The sequence below is a fragment of the Pituophis catenifer genome, unplaced genomic scaffold (genome assembly GCF_029215685.1).
Source record: "Pituophis catenifer annectens isolate HBS135680 unplaced genomic scaffold, rPitCat1.0.hap2 SCAF_2, whole genome shotgun sequence".
NCBI lineage: Eukaryota > Metazoa > Chordata > Lepidosauria > Squamata > Colubridae > Pituophis > Pituophis catenifer.
Genome location: NW_027256882.1, coordinates 240,249,328 through 240,258,174, shown reverse-complemented (window position 1 = coordinate 240,258,174; position 8,847 = coordinate 240,249,328).

Genomic DNA, 8,847 nt, shown 5'->3' with positions numbered 1-8,847 from the left:
TACTGAGTACATATGCATGCTTATACTTTTCAGAGGTCCGATATTGTTCTATGTACAATCCTTGTTTTATTGATTTCATGTAATATTCTAATTTTCTGAGATTGTGAATTTGGGGTTTTCATGAGCTGTAAGCCATAATCATCAAAATTATGACAAATCAAGGCTTGAACTATCTCGCTTTGCATGTAATGAGTATCTCATATATTAGTTTCACCTTTTAAGTTGCATTACTGAGATAAATGAACTTTTGCACGATATTCTAATTTTTCGAGTTTCACCTGTATATACACATACATTTTATATATTACTAATTCCTATATTCACTACAATTTATACCTAGCTATTACACATTAACTATTTCATTCCTCTATATCATCTTCTCTTACATTTGTACATTTATACATTAATTTTAGATTCTTTCTCCAACCAGCTATACTATCTATTCCATGTTTTGTAATAAATCGTTTCCTCTCGGTCTTTTAGTTTCATTGTTAATTTATCTGCTTCTGGCATTCTAGCACCTTCTTTACGATCACCATATTTGATGGAGCAAATCTGTTTCCAATTTTGTGCAAATGAAATTCTGGCAGCCGTAATTATGTGGATTATGAAGTAATAAATTTATTTTCTATCTTCTTTTTATCTTCTTTTATAATTCCCAATAAAAATAGTTCGGGTTTCATAGCAATTTTTTTCCTTGTCATTTCCTCTAGCCATTTTTTTATTTTTAACCAGTATGCCTTTGCTTTGGTGCATGTCCACCACATGTGGAAATATGTCCTGTGTTGATGGTTGCATTTCCAGCAATTTGGTGAATTTTTTTGGGATATCTTGGCCAATCTCGCTGGGGGTAAATGCCACCTGTAAAACATTTTGTAAATATTTTCTTTATAGGTGGCCGACGTCATCTTATAATTTGTTTCCCATAATTTTATTCAATACTCTAATTCAATATTATACTCAAAATTTTTCGCCCAAATTATCATAGTTTCCTTTACCGTTTCCTCCTCCATTTTGAATTGAAGGAGGCATTTATATATTTTGGTAATTATTTTCTCATCGGTCCCAGTAAGCTTTTATTACCTCCAGGCAGATAGAAAGTTTTACATCAAGATTTATGCCTAGCATGAAACATATCTCATGGAAGCTAAATGTTAAAATCAGATAAGCAGTCTAATTCCAACACAAAGTACTGTATTCCAAAGCCTGCAGGAACAAGCCCAGCAGAATGGAAACAATAAAACAACTATCCTGTCAAGGTAATGACTTTTTCTGTACTGATGGGATGAATGGAACTATAATGTAATGCAACAATAAAATACTGGATTAGGGGATATTGTTCTAAATATATATATCTGATGTTATACACTTTACATTAATTCAAAAGACACTCAAAAGTATCTGTTTCAAATTCAGAAAACATACTAATATGTAGTATAGTTTTCTTCATTTGAAATGCAAATTTTTATGAATAATAAAAAGAACTGGCTCTTCTAGTTCATGAAAATGTAAAATATTGTTTGTATTACAATTTAGTTTTTACCCCATTCAAATTTTTCCATTATTGTCTTTGTTGAAATCAATTGTTCCTTTCTGCTCACTAAATAGGATAGACAGGGATGCAAATAGGAGGAATATTGAAATGATAGCTAATGTATTTCTGCAAACAGGTTGACTGAAGTATTATAATTGGTAATGATTATATAAATTGACTAGTCACTTGGTTCACTATCCACATTTTATTTTGTGGTTTTTATAATTTTAAAGTTTTAATAATACTAATACTTATTTATATATATATTTGTAGCTTTGTTTTATGGCACTGAGGCACTTGTCTGTGAGATATATGTGGCCATATAAACATGATGAGTGAATGAATGCTTGCTTTCTTTTAAGGGTTGCATATATATTTCTCTTCTAGTATTATGAATTGGCTATAGGTAGTGAAGGAAAGAAATTACTTTGTTATTGTGATGTCAGTCACTAGCAACAGGCATTATCCAGAGATTATGAGGTAATCAGTGCTTAGTTTTTAGTAGCTTCTCTGATCTATTCCAGAAGCAGGGATTCAGGACTATTTTCAACAATCCCTTACTGTGGGTTACATTAGCTGCAGCTTTCCACTCTAAAATACCTGGAGAACACTATTTTGTTTCCCTTATTCTAATTTCTAATCATTAACCACAGGGCTACTTCCCTATAGTAGACATTTTGAGTCATCTGACAACACAAGGAAAGTGAATGTTTTGCATCATTTATGTTTTATAAATGCTAGTTACTATACCATACTATCATATATAGCATAATTCTTGAGCATTTTTCTTCTAAGTAATGGAAGACCTATATAGTGACATCTACTACCAAATCACTGTTCGCATACTGTTTTGGACAGTAGGTTCTAGTAGAAATTATTTATCATAAATTACAATAAAAATAAGTAAAATCCATAGTAGTGACAATTTAAAAATCAAATACTGCCTGGAAAAGTTCAATCTTTAACAACTTCTGTAATACCCTTAAAGACGCATTCAGGAAGAGAATCAGATCAACTATCTACAGGAAGCTCATTCCACAGTGCCAAGGCTATAATAAAGAGTGGCATCTTACCACCCATCTCATTGTCTAAGTGACTGAGTAGTTTATAAGTAAAAACACAACAGTAAATCCTTACAAAACAGACAAAATTTTAAAAAATGGAGAGAATACTGTCAAGGTGCCATCCCAGGGTTTTGTACAACTCTTGGATTCCCATGCCATTGACAGAGCCAGGTGTTGACATTCTTCAGAATAGCCAGAAGAGTGGGGTCCAACTTCATGTCAGAGTGAGAGTAATAGCAGAATACACCTAGCCCTAGACCCTACTAATCAAAATTCTTTTAACCAATAGGGATCATTGTATGTCCTCTTTTGCCTGACCAGGATGGGACAGGTCAATGTAATTGGGAAAAGATGGTTTCTAAGATAACCTGGGCCCATGTCATTAAGGACTTTAAAGATCATAATTAACATCTTGAATTGCACCCTGAAGCAAACTAACATCCAATGCAACTCAAACAGGAGAGGTGTTATGTGTGCAGTCCTAGGGGGCTTGAATTGCCTGCACTCTCACATTTTACCTATTGTAGCTTCCAAATACTCCAGAGTAACCCCATGTAGAACACAGTTCAGATGGGAAATGACCACAGCACGAGTTAACTGAGAGAAAAGCTTCCTGATTCAGGAACGATCACAGCTGGTGCAGAACACAAAGTTAAACAAAACCCCTCCTAGCCACAACTGTCACTTACTACTTGAGCAAGAGTCTTGAGTCCAGGAGTACCTGCAAATTGCAAAATGGGTTGTTTGGTGCAATGCAACCACATCCAAGACCAAAGATGATAAATTCCCAGATACAGGAGAAACCATCCGCACCCACTCCTTGGATTCAGCTGGTCTGTTCTTCCTTATACAGACCCCCACAGTAAGGAGGAGTGTGAGTGTGTGTGTGTGTGTGTGTGTGTTCTTCTGTATCTGGGATTTATCATCTTAGGTCTTGGATGTGGATCCCAGTGAAAGAAAATCCACAGCATCATTTAATAGTCCAGGATGGAGATGTACAATTGGATACCATCTGCATGCTAATGATACCTCATCTGGTGGTGACAGATAATCTCACACAGTGGTTTTCGTGTAGATATTAAAAAGGAGCAGCTAGACCTCTCTCTCTTCATTAACACCAGCTAGGACCAGCGTCAAAGAAAGAACCCACAGAAAACTGTATCATTCCAACCCCAACTCCTGGAGCCAACCCAAAAGGATACCATGGTCAATAGTAAGCCACTGAGAGATCTAGAAGAGCCAAGATGGATGCACTACTACCATCCTATTCCTGCCAGAAATAATCCAAAAGGGATCAAAACTAATTCTGTCCCGTATCTGGGCCTGAAACCCAACTGGAAGTGGTCTAGATAATCTGTTTCTTCCAGGATCCTCTGGAACTGCAGTGCAGTATAACCACCATAGCCTGACTAGGTGGGATCAGAAAGGTCGGCAGTTTGGCGGTACAGTCTCCTGCGTGAGCAGAGAGTTGGACTAGATGATCTCCAAGGTCCCTTCCAACTCTGTTACTGTTACTGTTATCTTTTCAGCTACCTCCCTCCAAAAGGGAAGATAATAGATTGAGCAAAGATTGTCTAGGACAATGAGGTCCGGCAATGGTTCCTGAGAAGGCGGCAAGTGTTTAAATGACACTGTAAACATTCCGTTTCTCAAAGGCGAATTAATCATTGCTAGCACGTACCCATGTTATCTTCTAGGCGCCCCTAACCAGCCACTCCTACTCCCCCTCTCCTGTGGTCACAACTGGTGCCATTCCCTAAACCCAGCCAGGCACATTTCAGAAAGGGGAACACCTCCCTTCAATAGTCTGGGTAAGAAATGATAATGGCATGAATTACAGGTAGTCCTTGACTTACAAGTTCATTTAATGACTGTTCAACATTACAACAGCACTGAAAAAAGGGACTTATGACAATTTTCACACTTATGTCCACTTATGATCATGTGACCATTGCAGCCCCATGGTCACATGATCAAAATTCAGATGCTTGGCAAGTGGTTCATATTTATGCAGATTGCAGTGTACCGGGGTCATGGGATCACCTTTTGTGACCTTCTGAGAAACAAAATCAATGGGGAAGCCAGATTCACTTAATAACCAGGTTACTAACTTAACTGCAGTGATTCACTTAACAACTATGGTAAAAGTCATAAAATGGGAGAAACTTATTTAACAAATGTTTCACTTAGCAATATAGATTTTGGGCTCAATTGTCATAACCCAAGAACTACCTGTGCTGTAGAAAGATCCTCAAATTCTAGGTATGATAAGGCCACAGAGTTAAAGGCCATGTTGGTCATGATTTCCACCTGCTCACCAAAAGGTAAGTGTGAGTCCATGAGGAACTTTAAGTCATGAACCTATTTTATCAGGGATAATGCCTCCACTAGAGCAAGGTTCTTCAAAGTGGTCAATATCAACATACAAGAGACTACCCATTTTAATTATTATTTTTAATACTATTAGTTAAAGTAGATTTTATTTTCATATAATAAATATTTGGGGATTGATCAACAATCTGAAATCTCATGAAGGGCTGAGTGACCTGAAGAGTTTGGTGACCCCTGCACTAAAGACCCAAATCTGGACCAGCAATAATCATGTGCCTAAAGTTCAGCTTCAGCCTGTTTTGTCTTATTCACACTGTCATAGCCTCTTGGCATTAAGATAAGACAACTGCAGCCATCACAGGTCCAGGCTGGGGTACCAATGTACAGATGGACATCAACAGCATACTCATGATACCAAATCCCAAACTGATCCACGACCTTTTCCAGCAGCTTCATAGATATTAAACTATATGAAGGAAAGAATTAAAATTTGTGGCACTAGGTTCAATGTGCAAGTTTATACTTGAATACTTTTACACTATGAAAACATTCAAATACTCTAATTCTAAAATCAAAGGGATGCAATTTAGAAAACACTGCATCCATTAAAAATTTAAGGTGTTGTCATTCATCTTTAAAACTTCTAAATAAATTTTTAGAACACATTTATTTGAAGATTACAACAAAGTGGTATGACTGTTACTATCATTATATTATTTTGTGCCAAGTAAAAAAAAATCTTTTTGGCCTAAGGATAGTATTAGGCCAAATAATATTTATCTGATGTTGCTGTTTATTTTCTGCCCTTTAATCCTAATATTTTAATGATTTAATTAGAATTTTAATATATTCTGTAAACCTAGTGAGAGATGAAGATTATAATCACAATACTGTTAGACTTGGTACTAAATAATAATAATAATCCCATAAAAAGATGTAAAGATTTTATAGATATGATCTTCATATGAATCGTCTTATATCTCAGTGTGACTAAACATTCACAGAACATATTCATAGAACACAGATAAATTTAACTTAGTTTTGGGGGAAAAACCATAGGAACACATTAAAAACAAGTTAATGCATGATTTGATACTTGTTTTTCTTTCACCAATGTTTATCAGAACTGTTTACTAGCAAAAGTGGATTAAAAGGGCAGTGATTATACAGTAATCACTTCTGTATGAGCTGAAAAGGTGCCAAGGTGCAGCTAATCCATGTGATTTTGAGTGTATTCTCACATATTTTAAAAATCCTGTTATACAGGTTTAGTTAAAACAAAATGAAAAATTTGGATGAAGAATACATTTATATCTGGATAGTATTGCTTCTCAGAAAGAGATAAGTACATTATTCTGGATTCAGTTACAGAAGTGAAAGAAACAAATTAGGCCATTCTATTTATTATATATTTTGGCATGCCATATCTTTATCCTTAATAATACATATATTATGGGACATAAAGCAGAGATATTGTTGTTCCCCCCAAATATCTGTACAAATTAAAGAGACTTTTAATCTTAAAAAAAATATGAGAGAGACCTGGAAAAAAAGCAAGATCTGTTTTTAAAAGACAAAAAGAAACAATGCTCATTTTATTGCAACTCAGGCTCAGTTGGCCTGGATATGTCACATTTTTGAACCACCCATCTTCCTCAGAGAATTATGAACTGGATTTCATTTTTATTGTTTTCCAGTACACATGAGATCATCTAATAAATCCTACTTTTTGTTTAAAAAAGAAATAAATTCTGATACATGATTAAATCAGAATAAGCTCTTTTAAATTCAGGAGTATTATATGAGAAAGAGTTTCAAATAGATATAGAATTGCCAATGTCTCCGAAATTGCAAGAACTTGAGAATTTAGTACCAGTTTGAAAGATCAGAGGCCAAGCATCTTAGGAAAAAAAAAACCCCATAAACATAAGATGGAACTTTTAGAAAATTAGGAACAGAATAAGAAAAATGGAAAGAATGAATGAGAATAAAAATAAAGAATGAGAAAAAATAAAGGCTAAATAGAGCTAGTGTGGCCTAGGTTAAGTCACCAAGCTAAAAACTGGACTCTTGAGATCTTGTCCCATTTGAGGCATGCAAAGAGGCTGGCTGTTTTTGAGCCAGCCATTCTTTACTTTTACTTTACTTTTATTTGATTTGTATACCGCCCTACTCCCGAAGGACTCAGGGTGGTGAACAGCCAACAATAAAATACATACATACAAAATTTAAAAAGCAGAAATAAAATCGAATTAAATAGTTTGGCCCATACAAATTAAAACCCCAATCAATTTAAAACAGATTTAACTTTGAGTATTAAAAATATTAAAAACATTAAAATATTAAAATTAAAATTATATAAAAAAGAGGGAGAAAGTTAGGCCAGGCCCGCCTGGTGAAATAAAAAGGTCTTTAGAGTGCGGCGGAAGGCGTGCAGATCCGGAATCCTCCATATCTCCGGGGGGAGCTCGTTCCAGATAGTAGGTGCCCCTACAGAGAAGGCTCTTCCCTTGGGGGCCGCCAGTCGACATTGTTTGGCCGACGGCACCCGGAGGAGTACCTCTCTATGAGAGCGTACCGGCCGGTGGGAGGCTATTGATGGTAGTAGGCGGTCCCACAAGTACCCAGGTCCTGAGCCATGGAGCGCTTTAAAGGTGGTAACCAAAACCTTGAAGCGCACCCGGAAGACCACCGGGAGCCAGTGCAGCTCGCGCAGGAGGGGTGTTACATGGGAGCGCCATGTCGCTCCCATTACCACCCGCGCAGCCATACTCTGCGCCAGTTGGAGCCTCCGGGTGCTCCTCAAGGGGAGCCCCATGTAGAGAGCGTTACAATAGTCCAGGCGGGAGGTGACAAGGGCATGAGTGACCGTGCGTAAGGAGTCCCGATCCAGAAAGCGACGCCACATTCTCTCTTATCCCAACCTGCATCACAGGATTATTGTTGTGGGGAAAATAGGAGGAGAAAAGAATATTAGGATGTTCACTGTATCAAGTTTATAAGAAATAAGGGTGAGCTAACTTTTTTAAAAAAAGCAGTTTAACCCTGTATAACCCTGTATTTAACCCTCAAGATCAAAGAGATTAAGCATGAAAAACTTAGTTCTTTTACTCTTAGCCAGGCCAAAACATAATAGCAAAGTCATCATTTCTGCAAAGGAAGAATCACCCTGTTGCAAGCTTTAGTTTCAGCATCATGCAATCATCTCAAACATTCAAAAAATTATATTTTTTTCAAGAACTGAAGAACAGCAAAAGGAAAAAAAAAGGCTTTGAAAAATATATGACCTTGTATCTGTGGATACATTTTATGTTTTGTTTTGCCTTTAAACACATTGGTGTCCTGGCATGTCAGAAAGGATTGTTAATTTTTCTCTTAATGCTAGTCATGTAGAAAAGTGTTTTCCCCACCCAATTCTTAATTCTGGAAGCGAGGCATTCTATTACCACTTCAGAGCAAACAAGCATAGACTCATAATCACAAGTATCTAACATATTTGTAGTATTTAGTTCCAATCTATAAGACTTTTCAGGAAGAAGTCTAATTGAATAAATGAGATTGATTCTGAACAGACAATTGTAGAATGACCGGTATGTGTCTTAGCAATTAATTAATTGCATATCAGCACAATCGTGTACAGTAGCCTGATAGTATTTTGATATTTACTCAGCAATACAGTAATTTTACACTAGATATATTTATATTTAAAAAATTTAAACTGCCAAGATATGAGAAACACATTAGCTGTGTATTCCAGAAATGAGTAAAAAAATAATTATATTTTAACTGAACCTATTGTGTGAACCAAGCCACATAGTTAACTATTTGGAATGCAAATACTGGTATATTAATTTGGCTGAATTAGCCATGGTTAAGTATACATGAACACATTTTCAGATGTAATTTACACATAACACT